The sequence below is a fragment of the Adiantum capillus-veneris genome, chromosome 17, assembly GCF_014529385.1.
Source record: "Adiantum capillus-veneris isolate H3 chromosome 17, ASM1452938v2, whole genome shotgun sequence".
NCBI lineage: Eukaryota > Viridiplantae > Streptophyta > Polypodiopsida > Polypodiales > Pteridaceae > Adiantum > Adiantum capillus-veneris.
In genome coordinates this window covers 13,885,650-13,911,041 of record NC_140947.1, presented here as the reverse complement: position 1 = coordinate 13,911,041, position 25,392 = coordinate 13,885,650, and the positions used below count along the sequence as shown (strand labels likewise).

The window sequence follows — 25,392 nt, the reverse complement described above, 5'->3', positions numbered from 1 at the left end:
ATTAGATTTTATGACAGAGAATGTGTGTGAACAAGCATTATGGCGGCATTGATGGCTGTGAGGCAGCTGAGCGCGGTGATGACGGCTCCCTCATTTTCACGACAGAGGATCCTTCACAACGACAAGCATTGAACGGTGAGTGACACATCATTTCCCCTTTGAGCTTACTAGGATAGTCTAGTTGTGTGCTTGCAACCATTTGTGGCTCGGACACTGTGTTCGGCAAGTTCCCAACCTTCGACACGTGCAGTAAAAGCACACAACTTTGGATGAGGGTGAGACAAGGGATAGAGAGATCGATGATTCGAATCCTAGCGCCACCAATCTTAGTGATGATGATTTCCATGATGAGAATGATGAGATGGAAGATGACAAGTTCGAGAATGATGAAGCTGACAAATTCACAAATGACAATTCACTTTCTCTCTTTATTGATTTAGGAGCCATGGGTTTAGATTTAGAACAAGCTACTTGTAGGGATATTTTGGAAGATGATTTATAGACATTTTGTATATTTTCTTCTAACAAAAGTTTTTGTCGTGTCACCCATTCATGGCTTTCTCTGACTCTCTTTCTCTCTCTTGCTCATTCTCATTCTCTCTCTCTAATTTTTTCAAGCATGCCTCCTTCCATTTGCAAGAGAATGAGGAAGGTTCTTGCAAAAGTGCATGCCACTTGCACATTGCTGCAAGATAGAGCTTCAAGAAACTAACATCAGTACTACCATATGATAAAATGTGGGCACACTTCACTCTATCATGATGAAAATTGAAAAATGTGGGCTCCAAAGGGACACTGAGTAAATAGCACCAGGAATACCTTCAAGGTGAGGATGCTTTGTTGAACGAGGGGCTTTGTGATTCATCACAAAAGAAAGACATATCCAAGCTTGGAGGGTGTAGGTAGAAGACAAGGGGTTCCACTTGTAAAACAGGCTTGTCTGTGCTTTTCTGTACCAGGATGAATAGGCTGCCTCAATTTGTGAGAACCAATCCAAAACATGATGGATGGATGCCGTGGAGGTCGCTCCCATGGGCATATTCAAAGTCTGACAAAGTAGTGCCCATGCCTCGGCAGACTATGTCATCCATGTTTGGCTTCTCATCTCCAATGGTGCTTGCTTTACATGGAGGTGCATGCATAACTCTAGGATGGAGCTTCCTCTTTGTAGATTCATGTTTATCCACATAGCCATCGTTTCATGTTTTAATATCATTTTTTAATTTTAAATAACATTCTTTAATTTTTATTCACAAGCAAAATAGAAGAAAACACCAAAATTAGAATGTTTAAGCACTAAAGCGAGGTTTGATAATAAGCGTGACAATACTTGCAAAAATATTAGCTGCAATATATGCGTGTGAGATTCCCAACCCACCAATACCAAGATTGGGATGGGGTCCTTGACAGGTCTCTAGGCCTATTAAAATTCAGAGTCTCTAAGTAAGAAGGGTCCAGGGAATAGACCTTTACCATTGACAATGGCTTGGGTCTATAGCCCTAGAAGAAGACCTAGTCCTGTCTCATAGCGAAAATGGGACAACATCTAAAAACGCTAAGACTGTTTCAGCCCTATAACTTCCACAATTTGGGCTAAGGTATTCTCAACCAATGCTTTTTCCCCCCTAGCAGATGTGAGGGCACAGCCGTTGGTGAACTCCTCTTCCAATTGGAGAAGCTTGCTAAATGTTTCTAATAGGCGGGAGTGGATAGTTACCTGACTCATCGGGTCCACCCGTCCATGATTGACAACCTTAGTCAATCCCCACTTACCACCCCACACTTACACATGATCCTTTTTTTCCTAATTACTACCACACGTGTCTTAACATTTAAAATAATGGATTCCCTTTTAACTCTATGTCACAATAATTCATCAAAACAAGTCATTGAAATCAACATTGAAAACAAACATCTTTAGACTTAAGACAAGGTACGATCACTTATAGTATATCTTGAAAACCTGATACGTACTCCACTTGTCTCAAGCACACCTATACATGGGTGAAACAAATAGCACCCTTCCTTATTTATAAACATGGTGGAAACCCATCACCCACATTTTGGGGTGCCCATACGGCAAAACCAATATCCACAAACATACACATGTAGGAGGTACAGACTCCACGTACACGGGGAAAACTGAGTCATCCATGGCCGACAAGCCATCATTACTCATCACTTGAAGTGAAAATATTCCAAGGAATCAGAGGTGTCTTGAGACAAGTTGTCTTAAGGATGACCAATCATTCTTTCCTAAGTCAACCAATCCCAAACAATTCCTTCCTAGAAAATATGAATTATTTAAACTTAATTACAACGAAGACCGACCTGGGACTGGTCGGGCATTTGTTGCAATGCCGGGGCTTGAATGCTCTCATCAGTAGACCTACTACTAGGCCCGGCCTCGTCGGCATGCAACACTCTAGCTCTTTTAGGAACACTATCCTCATTATCAGATTCAGGATTGGCTCGGGTCCTTTTTGGTGCCATCACTTTTTATCCTTGTAAAAAAAGACGTCTATTTATTAGGTAAATCATCCAAAAACTTGACTTAACCTTAGAAATTTAATCTAGTTCCTCATTTTAATCCAATTAAGGTTAAATTTGTAGTCCTAGAGGATAATTTTTTAACGTAGTAATTTCTTAATTACTTATATGGACAAGATAACTTTATCAAAGCTTCCTTAAGGGTTTTCTAAGCTCCCAAACTTGATTTCCTTATGAATTTCTACATATTTTTTCTAATTTCTCCATCTTTATTAAGCTTGAAATATGATTTTTTTTCTTAATATTTATTATATTCACTATCTCTTAAAGATTGAATTTCCTCGGCTTCATATCAATGGTTTATACTTCTAGTAGTTTTCTTAGAGACTTTTAACAGTAATTTCTATTTATCTTAATTAAATTTAAGCTTAAAATAGAGTTTTTTATTTACTGCACTAACTTAAACTATTTAACTAATTATGATATAATTATCACAGATAGATAATGATATTTTCTAACTCTCCTAATTACCTTGTAATTTCCAAGTTAGTTATCTAATTTTTCCTTTTTATTTTTAGCAAAAATCAATCTATTTTGGCTCGATTAAATAGCTAGATTAAATTTTTAACCATAAGCTAATTCTGATGGCTTACGTATGATGTATAGTAGCTTTGATAAGTCGCACATGGCTATCTAACTTGATCAGCTGATTTCTCCTATTTAGTTTTAGCTAAAATCAATTTGTTTTGGCTCAATTAAATAGCTAGATGAATTATCTGACCATAAGCTAATTATCATCACTTACTTATAATGTATACTAAGTCTTATAAATAACACATAATTATCTAGCTTGATTAGCTAATTTTCCTTATTTAGTTTTAGCTAAAATTAATCTATTTTGGCTTAATTAAATAGCTAGATTAACTTTCTAACCATAAGCTAGTTATCACATCTTAATTATGATGTATACTAACTTTGATAAATGACACATAATTATCTAACTTGATTAGCTGATTTCCCCTATTTAGTTTTAGCTAAAATCAGTCTATTTTAGCTTAATTAATTACTTAGACTAATTTTATGTTAATGAGGTAATTACTCTATGTTTCTAACAATTTTTACTATCTATGATAATTAATGTAGGAATATTTGAGTTAATTAAGTAGGTTTTTTATTAGTTTTTTATTAAAAGCAGCTAATTTCTATCTAATTAATTACAAGAGCTAATAAAAAAATTATGATATAATTTTTCTAGCTTCTTAACACCCTAATAAAGCTTTGATAATTATCTTGTACTAATCTAAGCTTAATTAGTACAATTATCCTTAATTTAATAATAAAAAGATTAAATTCAATCCTAATATGGTTTGATAATAAATTAGATTAATATCCCTAATCTTAATCTAAGTAGTCAATAGAATATTAAGAGTTAATAAATTAATTTATAATGTAAAGAAGTTTAATCTTCTTAGCTAATTAGATAAATTAAGAAAATAGAGATAATTTAACATAATTTTACTAATTAAAATGAGATTAGGCTAATTATCGGTGATAATCAACTAGAGTGTCATAAAATCTAATATCTAACCAACCCAAATGATTTTCTCATATTAAATTGATCACTTAATGTGGGAGAATAAACGGGAACAAGTGTTAAGATATAGATATGTGCTTATAGATCTATCTCAACACGGGGCCAATAGTAAAGGGGCCCAAATGGGAGATGGTCTATCAAGAGCAAGGCTAACCAATGGAGCATAAGACCTTAGGGTTAGCTTCATTGAAGACCTCCAATAATGTGTGTAAAAGTCCTTTGACCTTAGGTAAGCTAGGGCTGAGCTTGAGGTGGGAACCCGGCCCAAGCTCGAGGTGTTTGTCCTGCTTGAGGTGCTTGATTAAGGTACTTGAGGTGCTTGACTTACTCCATGCTTGAGGTGCTTGACTTGCCGCTTGATTAAGGTGCTTGAGGTGCCTTGACATGCTTGCCTGAGATGCTTGTGGGAATACCCCCTAGTCCAAGTGCTTTGTCATGCTTGATGACTAAGGTGCTTGAGCTCCTAAAGTCAAAAGCATCCCTACAAGAGGGGGGGCGAGCCCTTTTCCTAGGGATTAGAGAGAGAACACACACTCACACTCACAAGGGAAGCCCCAGCTTGAAGAGGCAGCAAGGACACATGTCAGGTCCCTACCCATGTTACCTTCATGTGTTGCTTGAAGCCTATTGGCTAGGCTTCAAAGGGGTCCAATGATAAATTACTTGAATTATCTAATTGTTTTTGCATTTATCAAGTCCTCTCTCTCAAAGGGGAAAGGGGGACACTTGTCCCAAGGCTATCCCTGTTGCTTGTAATGGCTTCTGCTTGTGATTGGCTAGGCCTGGAGGGGTCCAATGAGCTTCAAGCATGAGCTACAAGGGGGGGTCGACCCAAGCAAGCTAGGGGGGTGCTTAGGGGGTATACTCACCCACACACACTCACAAGCACTCTCATTGTGTACTATGCAAAGTGCAAGAGCTCCCTCTCCTTCTCCAAGCAAGTAGAGGTTGAGAGCCTACACCAACACTCTTGGCTATGGAGTGCAAATCCAACCAAGAGCCATGCTTCAATGCTTAAGCTTGCCATCTCCTTCTTCTTAATTACTATGCTATTATGTATGCTAGCAACAAGAGTATGATAAGTGAGGAACTAATTCTTTCTCCTACGAAATGTTTCTTCTTCCTCTTCCCTACCCTCATTCCCTGCTAGCTCTCTCCACCTTCGAAGGTGTTTGAGGTCTTGGGACTGAGGCTTGGGATAGTTAAATCTTTCTTCAAGTTTATGTTATGTTTGTGATGCATGAAGCCTTCCATCTTCATGGCATCACCTAGGTCACAAGGAACACAAAGACTGTATTGTAACAAGTCTCTCTCTTTATGGGAGAAATCATAATACAAATGCCTATTGGAGGGCGGACCGGCTCCACATAAATCCGGTCCTCAACTGTTGTCATGTTCTCTAAATTCTCTCTCTTGCAAAAGTATTGTCTATGCCAAGTTAACTAATTGCTATGAGTATGTTGCTATCTTCAATTGTGTCTACCCGCTATGCTCACAAAATCATTTCTTAAAAGTACTCTCATTAAATTCCGCTACTCTCAAATTGAATAGGAAAATTCCATTACATTGGTATCAAAGCATTTGGTTTCTCTTTTCTTGCTTAAGAAGAGAGGTCCTTAAGTAGCCTATAAATGGTTGATGTTGTTAATTATAATAGAGTAAGTGGAACTGGGATCTAATATCGGTTTTGTTAAGCCCACTATGTGGGGGATGGTGCACACCTCGGGAGCTTTGGACTTAATAATGGAGTCTTTTTAGACTTGCCTACGGCTTTACCATTATTGAGCCATAAGAAGTCCGAAAGGAGCTAGCCCTTGGCAACTCTGCTATGTTAGACCTACTCCTCTACTCTCTATAATTAACCACTTTGAGCCGTGGGTGTAGATACTTAAGAGCCGATTTTCAAAGGCTAAGAGGAGTGGCAACTAAGGTTTTGTATTGCCAAAGCATACACTAAGTATAAACATAAATTTTGTTAACATGGCTGACAATAATCAAGAGAGTAGAATGAACATTGATAGCTTTGATTTTGCACATGAAGGTGCTAATGATGATGCTCCCATGTTTGTGAATTATCTCGTCACTAGGTTGCAACAAGCTATGGGCAACCCTGTTTTGCAAGCCGAAGTTAATCAACAACTTCGTGCTTATGGAATTTCCCTTCCTCTCCCAGAGGAGAGAGAGCTTAGGAGGCCTCTTGAAGAGACCCCCAAAAGAAGACTCTCTCCCATTCGAGAGGAGGAATCCAAAGAGAAAGAAAGCAATGACAGTCTAAGTTCTTTTGAAGATGTGGCTCCACGAAGACGGTGGTCCAGACGATCGCCTACTCCTCCCAAGAGGAAACGAGCAACCTATAGTCCTTCTCCTCATCACTCTGAAAGGCAAGAGAGGAAACAAAGGAGAAAAGGGCTAGGAAGAGGTCACCCTCTTCTCCTTCTTCTTCACCTTCCTCCTCTTCCGATGAAAGTTATGGCTATTCTCCTAGAGAATACAAGAGGGGAGGACATCGCAAATCATTTCCTGCATGGCGAAGGTCACAAAAGCTAAAGAAGTTCAAGGAGGGAGGAAAGAGTATCTCTTTTCTCACCTATGATGGCACCTTTGGTGCTACCGACAAAGTGTTGGCCTTCATCCAGCAATTTGATGCGGCCTTTGGGGACGAGGGCTTCACAGAGTCCTCCAAGCTACGCCATGTAGCTATGCACTTCCAAAAATCAGCTCGTCAATGGTGGGCTAGCCTTCGTGGCAGTGGAGAAGCCCCAAAGACATGGAAAACTCTACGAGTTTCCATCATGAAGCAATTTCTTCCAAGTGATACTAAAGATAAATTTCTTACCGAATGGCGCGGCTTGAAGCTTCTCTCTCATGAGTCTATCAACAAGTATGTAGACAAGTTTTGGGATTTACATCTCAAAGCTACTGTCTTTCAAAAGATAGACTTTGCCGAGCAAAGACAGCAATTCTGTGCGGGATTACCTGAAGAGATGGCCGAATACATCAACTCTCAACGGCCCGGTACTATTACCAAAGTAATCCACCACACCATGGTTGCTTCACGCATCAATTTCCATCAAGGGGCTAGACGTAATGTCAAGCCCATGGAAAACAAAGATAAAAATGATGCAAAGGGGAAATCCAATGCTCAAAATAATTCCCAAGGCACTTCCAACAACAACAATAACAACAACAACAATCGGTCCAAGGAGAAGGGAGTTTACAAAGGTAAAAACAAACTCTCTCCTGAAGAGCTTGAAGCTTTTCGCAAGGACCGTAAGTGTTTCAAGTGTGGGGAGCAAGGACATGGCTATCGTTCTTGCCCCAAGAAGAATACTCGCAATGAGACTCCTAGGGCTTCCACCATCGAAGCTCCAAAAGAGGATGCTCATTGCAAAGGATCATCACTTTCGTATGTGTGGGGAAAGGTAAGAGAGCATGATGCCTTCATCTTGTTTGACCCTGGCTCTACTCTCAACTTCATATCAATAGAGTTGGCCACCAAGTTGGGCATTCAAGCTTTTGAGATGGGAGATATAGTAACAGATGATGCAGCTTTCAAGGGACAACAAGCCTCCGTTACTCCCTTGATTGGGAACTTGAGGCTTCATGTCCAAAGCTATGTCAACAAAGAAGACTTCTTCATCTCTCCTCTCCAACATCAGGATGTGATCCTAGGGGCACCATGGTTTGATCGCATGGCTGCCAACATGAAGTTCCCTGAAAGGAGAATTTACTTCACCTACAGAAAAAGAACATGTATATAGATGCTAGTGAGCGTGGTCGCACTATTCCACTTGTAAATCCTCTTTCTTTTGATAAATCAATGAAGAGCTCAGTTTCTGCCTACATGATTTATGTCAAAGAGTCTCTAAAAGCTAATAATGTTTCATCAAATGAAAATGATAGGAATCAAGAAGAGTTAGACTTGTCTACTTTTCTAAAAGGATTCCAAGATGTGTTCATCGATGATATCCCTATGGACCTACCTCCAAAACGAGGGGATGATGACTATCGTATTGAGCTCCTTCCAGGAAGCTCACCGCCTAACAAACCTCCTTATCAAGTCTCACAAGCTCAACAAGAGGAGATTATGAGGCAAGTACAGGAATTGGTAGACAAAGGGATGGTGAGGCCTAGTTCCTCTCCCTTTTGTTCTCCAGTCCTTTTAGTGCAAAAGAAAGATGGTACATACCGTATGTGTGTGGACTATCGAGCACTAAACCATATCACTATCAAAAACAGATTTCCCGTGCCTCGGGTAGAAGATCTGTTTGATAAGCTACAAGGCTCTACCTACTTCAGTAGGATTGACCTTAAGAGTGGCTATCATCAAATAAGGATAGTGGATGAAGATATCCTAAAGACCGCGTTTCGCACAACATTTGGTCTTTATGAATATCTAGTCATGCCTTTTGGCTTGACTAATGCACCAGCTACTTTCAACCGTCTCATGGAGAAATTTTTTAGACCATATCGTAAATTCACTGGAGTGTTCTTTGATGATATCATCATCTACTCCAAATCTTTGGAGGAACATAAGCAACATCTCCAAGTGATTTTTCAAGCCTTGAGGGAGAACAAACTTTTTCTCAACCAAAAGAAAAGTGAATTCTTCCTTCAAGAGATTCAATATCTAGGTCATATTATCTCTCACGATGGTATTCGTATGGATCCATCAAAGTTAGAGGTAATAAAATCATGGCCTAACCCAAGGAATCTACATGAGCTAAGAAGCTTTATTGGTATGTGTGCATACTATAGACGCTTCATAGCAAAATTCTCTCAAGTAGCAGGACCACTACACGACTTAACAAAGAAGAACGTTAAGTTTGTATGGACTGCTAAGGAGCAAAATGCTTTTGAAAAACTCAAAGAGAAGCTTACTTCCCAACCAGTCCTCGTGCTTCCGGATCTCTCAAAGCCATTTGAGGTCCAATGTGATGCGTGTGGTGATTGCCTTGGAGCGGTTTTGCTTCAAGAAGGGCATGCCATAGCATATGAGAGACGAAGGCTCAATAGTGATGAACGAGCCTTGGGCATTTATGAGAAAGAGCTTTTAGCTGTTCTACATGCCCTAGACACATGGAAGCACTACCTAATGGGGACTCCATTTATCCTACGAACCGACCACCAAAGTCTCAAGTATTTCATGACGCAAACCAAGCTTTCCGACAAACAAATGAGGTGGGCAAATTTTCTTTCGCAATTTAATTTCCATATTGCTCACATAGCTGGTAAGCACAATCAAGTTGCCGATGCACTTTCACGAAGACCAAAAGTTAATGCGGTGTCTATAGCTACTCACAATGATCTATCCTCTATGATAGATGAGTATGCTATTGACCCTGACTTTAGAGACATAATGTCAGCCCTTGCTTTGGGGAAGAAAGAGGAACCATTCACCTTGCAGGATGGTTATCTTCTCCACGGAAATAGGCTATGTGTTACCCATTCCCTTCGTGAGAAGGTTATGTATGAATCCCATGCTCCTCCATATGCAGGGCATAGAGGTATTCAACCTACTCTCCGAGGAGTAGAGACGTATTTCTATTGGCCTACCATGAAAGTGGACATACAAGAGTATGTTTCAAAATGTGTAGTATGCCAAAAGACCAAGTATGATAGAGGGAAGCAACCTGGATTACTCTAGCCATTGCCTATTCCAAATTCACCATGGGAGAGTATATCCATGGATTTCACCTTTGGATTACCCAAGTCTATCCATGGGAATACAGGAATATGGACAATAGTCGACAGGTTTAGCAAGCAAGCACATTTTATTCCTGTCAAAAAGACTATTAAGGCACATCAAATGGCAACTCTCTTCATATCTCAGATTTTCAAGCACCATGGATTACCCACATCCATTGTGTCAGATAGAGATCCTAGAATGACCAGTAATTTCTGGAAAGGTCTCTTTGAAAATCTAGGAACAAGATTGAATTTCTCTTCGGCCTATCACCCACAAACGGATGGCCAAAGTGAGATAGCCAATCTTACGATACTCGATCTACTCAAGACTTATGTTACCGAAGTAGATCAATGCTCACAATGGGAAAAGTATTTACCTCTAGTAGAGTATGCATACAATAATACTGTACATACTTCTACGGGGAAAGCACCTTTCGAGATCATAGAGGGGAGACCTAAAAGTCCCTTGCTACTCAAAGTACATGGGAAGATCTTCGCCGCCGATGAGTATAGCCGTGACCTACAAGAATCTTTTCAAAAGATTAGGGAGGCTATAGCCATCTCTCAACAAAGGCAAAAAGCTGCTGCTGATAAGCACAGAAGAGCCTTAATGTTCAAAGAAAATGATTGGGTCTTACTCAAGTTTCCTAAGGCTCGATTAAGACAAACGACGGGAAAAAATCCTACAGGCCATCAAAAGTATTATGCTAAACTAGCAAAAAGATACTATGGTCCTTTCCAAATCTTGAAGCCCATCACTGAGACGGCTTATCAACTCAAGTTGCCCAACCATTGGCTTATACACAATGCCTTTCATGTAAGCCTACTTAAGCCCTACAAAGGAGATCCACCAACTGAACCAATTATTGAAGATCCTCCCGAAGTTGAAGACCAAGAAGAGGTGCTACAACCCGAAGCTGTCCTTCGGCATGAAGACAAGGTACTACGACATGGTAAGATAATCCGACGGTATCTTATTAAGTTCAAAAATTATCCTTTTGAAGATGCTAGATGGATGCAAGGAGTACAACTTAAGGATAGTATGAACCTTGTCAATGCTTACAATGCTACATTAGAGTAAGCAAATGTATAAATTTCTTTTAAATGACTCATGTTTTTGTCTTATAAGACTAGTCCTCTTTTTAATTGTGCACAAATTTAATTAGTATGCATGCTTAGAATCATGTTTGCGACGACGACGTCTCTCAAACACCAAGTAGAATTTGTCACTCTACTTTGGGAGAATGAAATGGACTAAAGAGCAGACATGCTTGCGGCAGCTATGTCTCCCAAGCACCAAATGGATTAGTCATCCATCTTGGAAAGATGTCGTAGGGTAAAAAAGGGATCCTTTACCCGCTAAGTACGATTGACTAATGACTAAGGCTTTATCTCTTCTACCTCATAGTCGAGGACGACTATGATTTCAAGAGAGAGGTAATGTCATAAAATCTAATATCTAACCAACCCAAATGATTTTCTCATATTAAATTGATCACTTAATGTGGGAGAATAAACGGGAACAAGTGTTAAGATATAGATATGTGCTTATAGATCTATCTCAACACGGGGCCAATAGTAAAGGGGCCCAAATGGGAGATGGTCTATCAAGAGCAAGGCTAACCAATGGAGCATAAGACCTTAGGGTTAGCTTCATTGAAGACCTCCAATAATGTGTGTAAAAGTCCTTTGACCTTAGGTAAGCTAGGGCTGAGCTTGAGGTGGGAACCCGGCCCAAGCTCGAGGTGTTTGTCCTGCTTGAGGTGCTTGATTAAGGTACTTGAGGTGCTTGACTTACTCCATGCTTGAGGTGCTTGACTTGCCGCTTGATTAAGGTGCTTGAGGTGCCTTGACATGCTTGCCTGAGATGCTTGTGGGAATACCCCCTAGTCCAAGTGCTTTGTCATGCTTGATGACTAAGGTGCTTGAGCTCCTAAAGTCAAAAGCATCCCTACAAGAGGGGGGGCGAGCCCTTTTCCTAGGGATTAGAGAGAGAACACACACTCACACTCACAAGGGAAGCCCCAGCTTGAAGAGGCAGCAAGGACACATGTCAGGTCCCTACCCATGTTACCTTCATGTGTTGCTTGAAGCCTATTGGCTAGGCTTCAAAGGGGTCCAATGATAAATTACTTGAATTATCTAATTGTTTTTGCATTTATCAAGTCCTCTCTCTCAAAGGGGAAAGGGGGACACTTGTCCCAAGGCTATCCCTGTTGCTTGTAATGGCTTCTGCTTGTGATTGGCTAGGCCTGGAGGGGTCCAATGAGCTTCAAGCATGAGCTACAAGGGGGGGTCGACCCAAGCAAGCTAGGGGGGTGCTTAGGGGGTATACTCACCCACACACACTCACAAGCACTCTCATTGTGTACTATGCAAAGTGCAAGAGCTCCCTCTCCTTCTCCAAGCAAGTAGAGGTTGAGAGCCTACACCAACACTCTTGGCTATGGAGTGCAAATCCAACCAAGAGCCATGCTTCAATGCTTAAGCTTGCCATCTCCTTCTTCTTAATTACTATGCTATTATGTATGCTAGCAACAAGAGTATGATAAGTGAGGAACTAATTCTTTCTCCTACGAAATGTTTCTTCTTCCTCTTCCCTACCCTCATTCCCTGCTAGCTCTCTCCACCTTCGAAGGTGTTTGAGGTCTTGGGACTGAGGCTTGGGATAGTTAAATCTTTCTTCAAGTTTATGTTATGTTTGTGATGCATGAAGCCTTCCATCTTCATGGCATCACCTAGGTCACAAGGAACACAAAGACTGTATTGTAACAAGTCTCTCTCTTTATGGGAGAAATCATAATACAAATGCCTATTGGAGGGGGGACCGGCTCCACATAAATCCGGTCCTCAACTGTTGTCATGTTCTCTAAGTTCTCTCTCTTGCAAAAGTATTGTCTATGCCAAGTTAACTAATTGCTATGAGTATGTTGCTATCTTCAATTATGTCTACCCGCTATGCTCACAAAATCATTTCTTGAAAGTACTCTCATTAAATTCCGCTACTCTCAAATTGAATAGGCAAATTCCACTACAAGAGTTTTTTCTCTCTTGTTATTTTTTAGTAGAGTTTCTTTTTATGTGAGAGAGAAATGGCCAGGTCTCTGACTCTAAGTGAAAATGAGAGGCCTAGGGTCCTATTTATAGTTTTTCAGGCACACACAGGCTCTCTCTGGCTGCATCTGGCCGTTCCTTGCTACTCAAGCATCCCCCATCCTCAAGAAGGCACCATCTGGTGCTAAATTAGTGCTTGGCATCTCTTGCTATCTCCTCCCACAGCCTGCTTGATAAAAAAAATCAACCCTGCCAATTTTCTAGGCCTTAGTAAAAGTCTATGCTTAAATAATTATTGCAACCATCCAATTGTTCTTAGCAAATTAATTGACATTGAATCTTTCGGGTGACTAGAGGGGTCAATTTTTGTCCAAACTTAATTCTTAAAATTTCTAGCCCTGGGTTTGCTGTGCTTAAGATTCCAAAATTACCTTTTTTAATTCTTTTGAGATAGTGTTTTTACCTGTTTGTATGACCAATGCTTTCTCCTAAAGCTTTGAGTTCATTCCCGGCAGCTAGAAAGGTGGAGATCTTACAATCACCCCAACTTAAGAATTTGAGATGCCCTCATTTGAACCAAAATTGGGAAAGTCTTTGAGAAGAGAGGTTTCATCTTACCAAGTGGAATTTTCAGTGGGATAATCTCTCCACTTTACCAAATGTTCCCTGATTACTCTATTTCTAAGAGTTCTTTTTCTAGTTTCCAAGATACAATTTGGCTAAAGTTCCAACACTCCTTGTTGTTGCATTACAATCTATTCATCCCCCAATGCATGGTTGGGATTTGGGATGTATGGTTTTAATAGGCTGACATGAAATACATCATGAACTTTGATGTGTTCAGGCAGCTTTAATTTGTAGGCTTGATCACTGAGGACCTTGATTATTTCATAAGGACTAAGTTTCCCAAAGATAGATTACTTCTTTTTGGACGCAATTGAAGAAAAACCTTGTCTCCTTGTTTGAAAATTTGTTCGGATCGTTTTTGGTATGCATAATTCTTTTGACGATCCTTACCTACCTGAATATCTTGTCGTATGGCTTTGGTTTGGGATTCCATTTTCTTGGAGGCTTCCTACCCATATAGTCGGGTCAAAAAAATTCAATGGTCATATGCATTCATTCCCATATAGAGCATTGAAAGGTGACATCCCAATGCTTTTATGGAAAGATGAGTTATAGGCAAAATTCTACCAAGGCAAGAAATTGAATCCACTTGCAGGGTTCTCTACTGCAATAAGCTTGAGGATATCTTCAATTACTTGGTTTATTCGTTCTGTCTGACCATCTGTCTGAGGATGATATGCAGAGTTGAAGCACAGTTGTGTTCCTAAAGCTTCAAATAGAGCCTTCCAAAACTTGGAAGAAAACTTTTCATCCCTGTCACTGATAATTCTCTTTGGAAGCCCATGTAGTCTAAAGATCTCTTTAACAAAGATTCGGCTTATATCCGATGCGGTGTAAGTGGTTTTTACAAGTAGTAGATGAGATGCTTTAGTAAGCATATCCACGACTACCATTAGGGATTCATAACCTCCCTGAACCGTAGGAAGACCCGTGACAAAGTCCATGCTAATGAATTCCCACTTCATTTGAGGTATGTCTAAGAGTTACATCTTTCCTGGCATCATCACTCGTTTAGCCTTGTTTCTTTGATAAGAGAGGCATTGTCTGATTTATTGAAGTACATCCCTCTTCATTCCGGTCCAGAAGTAGATTTTCCTCAAAGTATTAAGAGTTTTTGCATATCCCAGGTGTCCTGATACTGGAATATCATGACCTTCATGAATAATTAACTGCTTTAAGGAGGTATCCTTAGGAATGTAAAGTCAATGTTTGTAGTAAAGAAGGCCATCCTCCATAGAATGGTCCTTAACTAGGGATTTTTCCCTTTATGTTACATCTTCCTGGCTGCAAATTTGAATGATTGAAGATATGAGTCATCTTTCTGTGAGCATTCCCTCACCTTATTCAATATTGGGTTGTTGGTCATGGAGATGGCTCCAAGGAAGGCTTTTCTACTAAGGGCATCGACAACCACATTTTCCTTTCCAGGTCTATATTTTATTTGGAAATTGTATTCCTGAAGAAGTTCTATCTAGTATCTTTGTCTCATGTTAAGGGTTGGTTGGGAAAAAATGCATTTTAGACTCTGGTGATTAGTGATCAACAGAAATTGGCGTCCCAATAGATAATGTTTCCATAACTTGAGGGCATGTATAACAACTAAAAATTACAGTCATGAGTTGGATAGTTCAAGTCATGAAGTCTTAATTTTTTGGAAGTGTAGGCAACTGGTCGGCCTTCCTGTGTTAAGACTCCTCCTACAACAAGTCCACTTGCATCCGTTACCACCTCAAAATCTTGAGTAAAATCTGGTAGCTTGAGTACGGGAGCAGAGGTGAGGTATTGTTTCAGTTGTTGGAAAAAATCTTCTTGTTCCCTCTCCCATGTAAGCTTAGAGGATTTCTTGAGTATCTAAGTCAAGGGTGCAGCAATGAGTGCATAATCTTTGATGAATATTCTATACCATCCTGTAATACCTAGAAACCCTGTAATACATACAGTAACTGCTGCAACAACTCCGAATCAAACTTTCCTTGATATAAGATGTTATAGATGCTGTTAGATAGGACACTATAAGCGAAACTGTCCCCAAGGGTTAGAGCATAGAGCTACGACTAGGCCTAACCGCCAACCTCAAGTCAACCAGGGTAACTTACAAAGAGGAGGAAGAAATGGAGGACGTGGCGGCAGGGGAAGAGGAAGAGGAAGTGCAAGAGGTGCCCAAGCTTATGCAGCAGTAGGAGAGCCTACTCTAATAAATGAGGAAGATGAAAGAGCAACATCCTTGTTTGCCACAATTGACAATCCTGGAGCACGCCAACAATATGCGATCATTCAAACTACAACAAATCGACAAGGTGAAAAGTTTGAATTACTTATAGATTGTGGTAGCCCCCATTCTTTTCTTTCTCCAAAATGTTTAAGGAAGCTTAAGTTGAATCAATACCCAAACAAAAGAATGGTAGTGCAATTAGCAAACGAAAAAGAATTCCTTTCTCAACATTCAACCGAAAAAGTAGAATTTGAATTAGGAGGAGTTTCTACCTCATCTTACTTTTTCACCCTATCTGTTGGAATCTACAATGGTATCTTGGGAATGGATTGGCTAATCAAAAATCAAGCACACATTCACTGTGCCGAGGTTATCCTTTAGGAATGAGCTAGGGGAGGAAATTTTAGTTAAGGGACGTAATCGGAAGAAGCCAAAAGCCCATCTAGTTAAGGCTAGTAGACTTATTAAAAGTCTATGTAGGGACAATAAATCTTCATGGTCAAACTAAACAAAGCCAAAGATTCAGAGGCTAACCAACTTTCGGAGTGGCTTAAGAAATTTTCAGATGTGTTTCCAGAGGACCTCTCAAATTTACCTCCCCCAAGGAACATAGACCATGAGATAGAAACGGTTCTAGGTAGTGAACCTATTTCCAAAAGACCTTACAAAATGTCTCTACCCAAAGCCATAGAACTCAAAGAACAGCTTTGACAACTAATCGAGCAAGGGTTCATCTGACCAAGTATTTCTCCCTGGGGCCCTGTTTTGTTTCAAAAAAAGAAGGATGGATCCTTACGCCTTTGCATAGATTACCGATGTCGTGCATTCCCATGCAAAGAAAGATGCCATAAAAATGCACATCAAGCTTTTTTGAAGCTTATATGTGTAATGAACAATGATTAAGGGATGGTTGCAGGCCGAGTTCAATGCTGAATGTATGTCAAATGCGGTTGAAAGGGCCAAAACATGCCTTAATGATGCTAAAACGTGTTATGCTTGAAGTGGACACGAAAGGGGTATTGTGCCCTAGAACTGCAATGCTTGATGTGCTCTACCGGCTTGTCTTTACGGCTCGTCGATTGGAGCTACGGTGAAGAAGTTATGGTAGTTTAAAGTTCAAGTCGATTGCAGATCCCCTCATCATCTTGTTGTGGTGTTCCCTCCTCCTCACAATCTTCAAGCAATTCTTAAGCTCCTCATAAGCCCTTAAGCTCAAAAATTCTAAAGCTCCTCTTAAGCTCTTAAGCTTGTTAACCTCCCTTTTGGCCTCAAGCCATCCTAAATCTCTCTAATCTCCTAAGCCTTCATTAAAAACCTCTTAAGCCATCTTTAATTGTCTCTTAACCTCACATACCATCAATACATTATGGGAAGCCTCAAGCTTAAGGTCATAAGCTCCTAATAACCTACTCTCTAAGCGCTCTTAAGCGAGTGCTTAATTTTTGGGAGCTCCTAATTTAGAGCTTTTAAAAAAAGATTTAGGTCTTTTCAAGTTGTGGGTAGAATTTGGAAAAATATCATAGTTGTACAAATTTTTTTGACTTTCCAATTTCATGAGACTTTTTGTTTCCTATATTATTAATCTTCACTTTCCTAATCCATGTTTAACCTTCCAATTTCCATAGCCTTCTAGTTTCCACCAATGTCCCGTCTCTCAATGTTTTAGGCTAAAGTAATGAATTGTTTTCTTTTAAATTGTAGTGAATTTGATGAGCTCTAAAAACAAACAATATACTCCCCATATTTCATATAATAGGTTTTGAAGTTACACGTTACCCAATAATAACAGCATTTTCTTTAGAATCTACATACGATGTGATTAGATCGAGTGTTGATCTAATGGACCATATGCATCAAATTTGGTAGCATGGCATTGAGCACAAAATTCCAAAGAATCCTTGACTTGATAGTGACCTTGTTTGCAAAGAGAAAAATTGTCTATGTACTAACACAACCATCTCTTTAGAGGAAACATACTCATCTAGGGTCGAGTCATCATCATTAATATTTTTGGTTTTTTCATCCATAATATGCAGCATAGGGTGGTTACAAAGCACATATTTTTATCTCTAAAGACAACAAATTGAGGAAATAAATTCTCATGTACGTAAGGAACGCAAGAAATGGAGATCTAGCATGTTAAGGTAACAAACAAGGGGTGAGAAGTGTCCAGAGATATGCACACAACTAGATTGAGGAGATAGGTATCAAGTAAGATTGTCATTCCATTGTCAAGATTTATCACCTAAAATCACTATGGGATGCAATTGAAGATGAGTCTTTCTCCATTTTGAAAGGCAAAGGACATGAGAAAAGACATCATCTAGCTAGTTGAAGGCAAATGGCTTTCTCTTTTGGAGGGGCCCTTAGACTTGATTGAAAATGGCTTATTGTGGTAGCTCTTTGAGGTATTCTAAATGATAGTCACAATATTTACAGTCTAGAGTCTTCCTTTATCGAGGTAAAAAGGAAAAGTTAAAACAAATATATTTTCTGAATGCTACTAGCCCATTAAAGCATAATTGATTTAGGTTAGTTTCAAATACTCTTGTAGCAATTTTTTGACATTTCTTATTTGTTGGTGTGTTCTGATTCTTTTTTAGACGGCTAGAAGGGGCAAACCACCCCACCATACAAAGTATAAAATTATATGAGAATTTACTAGGTAGGACAATACATAAAAAAGATACAAAGTCAAAGCCTAAGAGTTTTAAACTAAAGTCCTAAGTCCATGTCTTACATGTATACATCTCTTTCCATATGTGTGAAATGATGGATATCATAGATTATTTATCTTGTCATTCCAGTTCTATTCCACTATGTATGTATTCAATGTTTTATTTATAATTTTGTTAGAACTACATCAAGTGATCAAAACCATCAATTGCTAGAGTGGCATGCAATGTCATTCTCGTTGCGGCTATCAACAACTTTTTAAAAAAAATCCATACTAACAATTGTTAGTGAAGATGTTATATTAACTCAACACATAATCAACAACGAGCCTTACGCACTACAAGTGCCTTAAGGAGCCAACACTTCTAAAAAGGTGGTGTACAATTCATAAGAAAAAGACCATGTTTATACTTATATAGAAGCTTTAGCCAAAGGAAGCAGTCTGTTTCCCCCCTAGAGGGCACCACCCAAGTAGTTGATGTAGTGCATGTTTCCATTCCTAAACGTGCACAATTGTCTCTACGGTTGACACTATTAAATATATAAACTTAGTTCTTTCGAGCATGATATCATTGAACTAAGCTACCATAGAGATTCTCGCAAATACACAAAGGTTCAGATAGCTGTATCTCGCCATTTGTGTTTCTATGTCCTTTGTGCCCATCTGCAAATTGACCCTGTGAGGAAGGGCGATCTTTAATTAGATGGAGTCGTGATCGATTGGGATATGGTTGACAAAGGAGAAACATTGTCTCAAGGAGGCTAAAGTGCATGAGAGAATTATAGCTCCAAGAAAGAATTTTTGAAAGCATGGGGGTTTGCATGGGAGGGATACTAAAAAAAAGCAACAAAGTGGTATCATCACTAGAATGGAGAGAGACCTTAAAATACTTCAAGTGCCCCATATTACACTGGTCCCTTGGATCTCCAAGCTATGAGGAGGATCCTTAAATACCTTTTGGAGGGAGCTTGGTGAGTAACAAAGGAATCTCCAAGCTGGCACATTTCTAGAATGATGGCGACTAATTGGTCGTGCAACATAATTTGAATCTAAAATGAAAGGCTAATGAACAATGGAGTCTTAGAAATTATCATTTGGAGGGTTCGATCATTTTTAGTATAGCTGAGACAAAGATGTAAAGATACAAGTGGATGTGAACCAATTGCAAAGGGTAGTAGGGACAAGCATGCAACCCTTTCTTGATTGATCTTTTCACTTCAAGCATTCCTACTATACTACGGCCAACAACTTAAACATGAAGGCAGGTAGCAAGAGCATATTGAGTTTTAAAAAAACAGTTATCAACTTGAGAGAAATTAATGTTATCAAACAAACTATCCTTTGTTCTTGTGCATGTGAAACCATTTGATCCTCTAGCGATAGGAAAAAGGGTTAGAAACCTACCTTTCTATTGAGCTCAAGGCCATTTTCCTTGGCATCCTACATAACAATTTCCTCCCAAACACGTTTATCATGTGTAAGTAACCTGGTTTGGTTCTCTCTCTCTCTCTCTCTCTCTCTCTCTCTCTCTCTCTCTCTCTCTCTCTCTCTCTCTCTCTCTCTCTCTCTCTCTCACACACACACACACACACACACACACTCACTAGACCCTAGCAAAATGGATGTGTGTGTCACAAAAAGCAATTACTAACTTGTTCGATTTCAATTTTATCAGTAGGAATATTCTCAAATTCCAGTGTCTCCTCCCCTTTGCATTCCAATTAAGCCCACCCCCTGCTTATTGCCATCTTCCCTTGCACCACCCATCTCCTACCAGCATGTCGTCCGACAGCCCCTCACAAGCGACGATGGTTCCTACCCGTTCCGCCACAACCTATCGCATTTCTCCTAGGCAGTGTGAGACACACATTCCTCCCAATGAGAATGCCCCTTTCATCAAGCACAACCACATGACACACACACACACACACACACACACACACACACACACACACACACACACACATAGCAGGGATTTTGTGGCATGTGCAGATGTTTGAGAGAGAGAGAGAGAGAGATCTATCTCCAAACTCAGTCACCTCCTCCCCCTTGGATTTTGACCTTGGCTCGCTCGTTGTGACCAATTCCTATTGTCTCGGGCTTTGACCTCCCCCTAGAGACACGCACATGGCTCCCATGTCACCTTCCCCTAGCCACCTATCATTGTCTTCCTTTTTATTTCAAACCCACACCAAAGATCTCCTGTTATTCTGCTTTAAAAAATGGGTCCTCCCCTACTGGGTGATCTCAAACATCAAGTCGTCCCTTATACATCCAATAGTTTGTGCTGCCTCTAATAGCCTTCCAGTAGTTGTAATTTCTAGAAGAAACCGACAAGGGCAATGAGCATGCAAACTATCTACACACACGGAGTATGCAAAAATATGAAAAATATAGTTTTATATGCAAATTTTTTTTAAAAATGGAGCGCTTTTATGCCATGAAAAAATAGCTGGATAGACGGTTGAGCACGCAGTCCGTCCGCGCGCGCGGACAGATTGCATGCTCAACCGTCTGCCTGATTATCTTTTTATGACATAAAAGTGCTCCATTTTTTGAATTTTTTTGCATATTCGTACTATTTTTCTAGGAAAATTCAAGAGGAATTTTTTTCCCTCCCTTCTCAATCTATTTTCTTGAATTTCCAACTAGCTCAAGACTAAGCCTAGAGACGATTTTCCCCACCCATGTGAATCTACACCCACTCTGTGACAATATGTATCATTCATAGTTTGAGCTCACTGTTCGTCCGCGCGCACGCAGATGGACAGTGAGCTCAAGATATGAAAAATACTAGTCATTCTCAACAGCGATTGCTGATGCGCATTCTGGAGCATTGCTCTGCGCCCATGGAATGCATAAAGAGCAAAGGGAATAACGACATGGCAATGATTAATAGCTACAAAGGTGGGGTCTTCTGCGGGCGACAATGGTGTGCTTGAAGAGCTCGGTAGAGGAAGAAGCACCAGTGCCGGGTTGTTGTGAGGTTAGAAACACAACGAAAAGTTCGCCTCTTTGCCCTACTGTGGTCACGACGCAACGGAGCTCTATGAGACTTATGCTACGAAGGCTTCGATGATGCTGATCATATTGAAGTCGTCAGCAATAATAACAAAAGCTTCCGCAAAAGCTTCATGTACGATACCATGTCATAGCTACGTCTGCACTTTTCGCATCGCCATCATCGAGAGTGACGGCATCTGTGTCTTCACCAGGGTTGATGTCGATGCCGGTTGCAGGGTTGGTGCCCCTTGTGATTGCCACAATGATTTTGTCATTGTGAGGTTAGAAACGCAATGCTTTTCTTGGCTATGGTCCAGAAGATACTCATTTTGTTGCAGAGTTGAACTTCCTTCACCCCGTGCTCATTGATTGCCATGGTTCCTCTGCAGACTACGGCGTTGATACATACGATATAGGAGTAGGTTTCGGCCATTTTGGTATTGCAGTTGAAGATGTGGGTTGACTTATAAAGCTTTGTGATTTAAGATAATATGATTGAAAAGATGCCCTAGTTAGTTACCTGAAGAATGTCGTTGCATCTGATACTCTTATGTTGATGGAGCTATTTAGGTTTACAAAGCTGTAGAGCTTGTGAAGTCCAAGGGTGGTAAGGTTTCTCGAGAAGCAGGTCTGGTCAAAGGAGGAAGTACTATAATTGCATTTGTTGAAGATCCAGATGGCTACAAATTTGAGTTGATATAGAGAGGCCCCACCCCAGAGCCTCTTTGTCAAGTCATGCTAAGAGTTGGGGACCTTGATCGTTCTATCAAGTTTTATGAAAAGGTTTATAGTTTTATGAAAAGGTTTAGAGTTTATAGTTTATGCTAAGAGTAAAGGCTGTGCTAGTAATAACGGTTAAAGCTAAGCTCCTTTCTGGATTTTGTAGGCCTATGGAATGCAACTTCTTAGAACAATAGATAATCCTGATTACAAGGTTTGAACTTCTAGCATGTTTTTCTTTTTTATTGCTTTATGTTTTGTGTGTTTTACTCGAAGTTCTTTCAATGCTTGTTTCAATCAAACTGCCAGGATGTGGGGGTGCTTCTGTAGTGGTTCATCGAGCATTTTAAATGTTATTGTTTTTTGTGAGGTTGATTTGGAAGTTCTCCAAATACTTGTTTTAATGAAAATGCCAGGAATGTGGGGTGGTTTTTTTTCTTGATATGCAGTTTCTATACTTGCATTTGAACCTTAGAGTATAGATGTTCTTCCATTGATCTTCTTAGAGCAGAGTTTGGTTTTTATTTGGGGCGTGGATGAAATGGGTTATGTATGCCTTTGTGTTTTCCAGATAATTCGGTTTTGTAATCGTTTGGCAGGTTGGTGTTTTTTTTTACCCTCCAGATTGACGAGATCCTTTAAACTTACGCTAGCAGGCCAACCCTCCAGATTGACGATAGGGTATCATATCATGTTCATTTATAATCCGAGGTAGACAGCCCAATGCTAAAATATTTGAACCGAATATCTTCAAAACAAAAGGCCAGGACCCAGATTCCAGACCGCCACAAGATGACCTGATCCAATTTGACCATGTAAAGGAAAATCTTGGATTAAATAGATATTGCTCTTTGATCAAAAGTGTATTTGCCTCAACAATTATGTATGCACACTCACATAGGCATAAATAACCAACGTCCTTTATAAACTAAATTCATATGTGCATATATATGGCATGATGCACCCTCATTTGGTATGTGCATTCTTTTTATGTGTACCCAAGGAAATATTGTAGATTGCCTTACAAGTACTTGGGCATCCCGGATAGTCAAATACATCTCTATGAAGTGTGATTTCATTACAAGTTCAGGAAAGATAATTGGGCTACTAGGAGAAACTTGCCAAAAAAGGGATCATGGTGATATACATTGTCTCTACTGAACCTTGCTACAAATGCTACTAAAGTAGACGTGGGGCAAGTTTAGATGAAAAGCAACACCGAAAAAGCTACAAATTTCCACATTAGAGCCATTGAAAGGGGCTAGGGCCACAAACACATCCTCAAAACAATGCAAACAAATACGTTTTAAGTGATGACTCATGAGAGATCAAAGAGCCGCTTATGAGAAAACTTTTATAATTATGGGGCCTAACACAGTACTTGGCAAATGGGCCGTTGATTGTTGAGCATCTTAGGAAACGACCATGCAAGCATGTGCATCAAAAGATTGTTGCCCGCATGCGGGCGGTGCAGCATTTGTAGGTAATGTGTGTATAAAAAAAGCATTTCAATCAATCATGAACTACACACTGATTTCAATCAATGTTAATAGGAGATGAACTACAGATATTGTCAAGCTCAAATTTCAAGAAATCTGAATTGAGACAAGAAGCATAAAGCAATCATTTGCCTCAAGAAAAAACCACATATATGTACAAGTGGAAGGAATGGAATTATGTAGAACTTGAATATAAACGAGCAATTCATCTTGATACCTATACTTGAAAGTTGCTCATAATTTATTTTGTTTTATAGTGCTATATGTATGTCAAATTTCACTACTTTTGAAAGCACAGCATAACTCATTATTTAACAAACATTGCATACATTGTCTTCTATTAATGTTTCTTCTTCCATTCCGTATGGAAGATGGGTTTACACACTATGTTAAATTTTATATGAACATTACCAAGATGTGATAAAAACCTCCATGTGAAATTTTTTAGATGTACATGGATATATTTGAAGGTTTTTACACTAAATTTTGTATGTATTATCACCTTTGAATTTAAAATTCAGAGGTAAGGTTTTAAATTTATAGGTTGTAATAGAGAGTATCTATTGAATAAAATTTGAATATAAGAGAGAATCTCTTAAGATGCATACAAGGGTGACTCATGGTGTCACAGGGTGATGGCATGAGGGTATATTATAGGCAAGAGATGGCAGCAGGAGATAGGGGAGGAGGAGGGAGCATAGTGGCACAAGCGGAGCAGCAGCTATGCGGTTGCACATGCAAAGCTTTTTTATATGTAACCGAATTATACGCAAAGGTTTCAGTGTGGAATTGTGATGGTGTGGTTAGGCCTCCCAAGCTCTAGTGGATAACCAAGGTTCAAGCATGAGCTTCAGAGTTTTTCTTGTGATGCTCCACAAAGGACCTTGTGAGCAGAACCAAAGAGGATTTGAATAGATTTTGTTGAGTAATTATAAACTAGCTTGTAGTGGAACCTGTACGTGATTATGCTACAGTTGGGTTGTTTTATATAATTTTGATTATTTTTGTTTGCAAGTAGTGTTTGAAAAAACGTGTCTCAAGTTACAATTAGGCCGCTTTGAAACTGAAAATTTCCACTTGAGAGCAAGAGGAAAAGGAAAATCGTGTTTGGATTTTGAGAAAGCTAATGTAGAAATATACAAAATTAGCCTTTTTTTTTTGCAAACTCAGGGAAAGAAATTATGTAAGGTGTTTCCAAACTCTCTTTGTAAAAGATTTGAACTATTTTCTAAACCTAAACAAAACATATGCACAGTAACCATTTTCGAAGTCTACCACATCTCACTCTAGTCAACCTCAACTGCTCCTACCAAGAACCTCATTTTACTAGCAGTAATGCATCACATTTTTTTTATAGAAGAGGACTAGAACAAAACAAGGAGGACATGCCATAGTGAAACAAATTATTGATGAGGCATATGTGAATGCTTGTCCTAAAATTTAGAGTGGAGAAACTGTTAGTCTTAGGTCATGCTGAGTGGGATGTGACAATATTGATCAGCTTGGAGAGTAGTGGTGATAAATCTCTTACCATGTCTAGTGTCGGAGGAGGCATATCGATTCTAGAACATAGGTTTTGGTGACTTGGTATTTTACTTTAGAGCATACGACCCGCATACAATTTGTTTCTTGAGGAACACATCAAGAGTTCAAGACTCATGAGGTAGATCTTTGTGTGTGTGTGTGTGTGTGTGCGCGAAGAGTTCAAGACTCATGAGGTAGATCTTTGTGTGTGTGTGTGTGTGTGCGCGCACACACACTAGTGTTAGGATTTGACATGCACACTATAATTTGAATGACCGAAACACAAACCTAGTGTTAAGATTGT

The 25,392-nt window shown here is 39.6% G+C and overlaps 1 long non-coding RNA gene across 3 annotated transcripts in view; it reads left to right on the top strand.

Moving 5' to 3' along the window:
- LOC147436835 (uncharacterized) overlaps positions 1–24,543 on the top strand; it is a 44,315-nt gene extending 19,772 nt beyond the window's left edge. For 2 of the 3 annotated variants that reach the window (XR_015184704.1, XR_015184705.1), the window contains 2 exons: positions 22,232–22,279; positions 24,196–24,543. This is a non-coding gene — a long non-coding RNA (uncharacterized LOC147436835). Of the gene's footprint in view, positions 1–21,915; positions 22,129–22,231; positions 22,280–24,195 lie in introns of all 3 variants that reach the window. The other variant, XR_015184703.1, reaches the window with a different exon arrangement.
- The last annotated feature ends 849 nt before the right edge of the window (positions 24,544–25,392 follow it).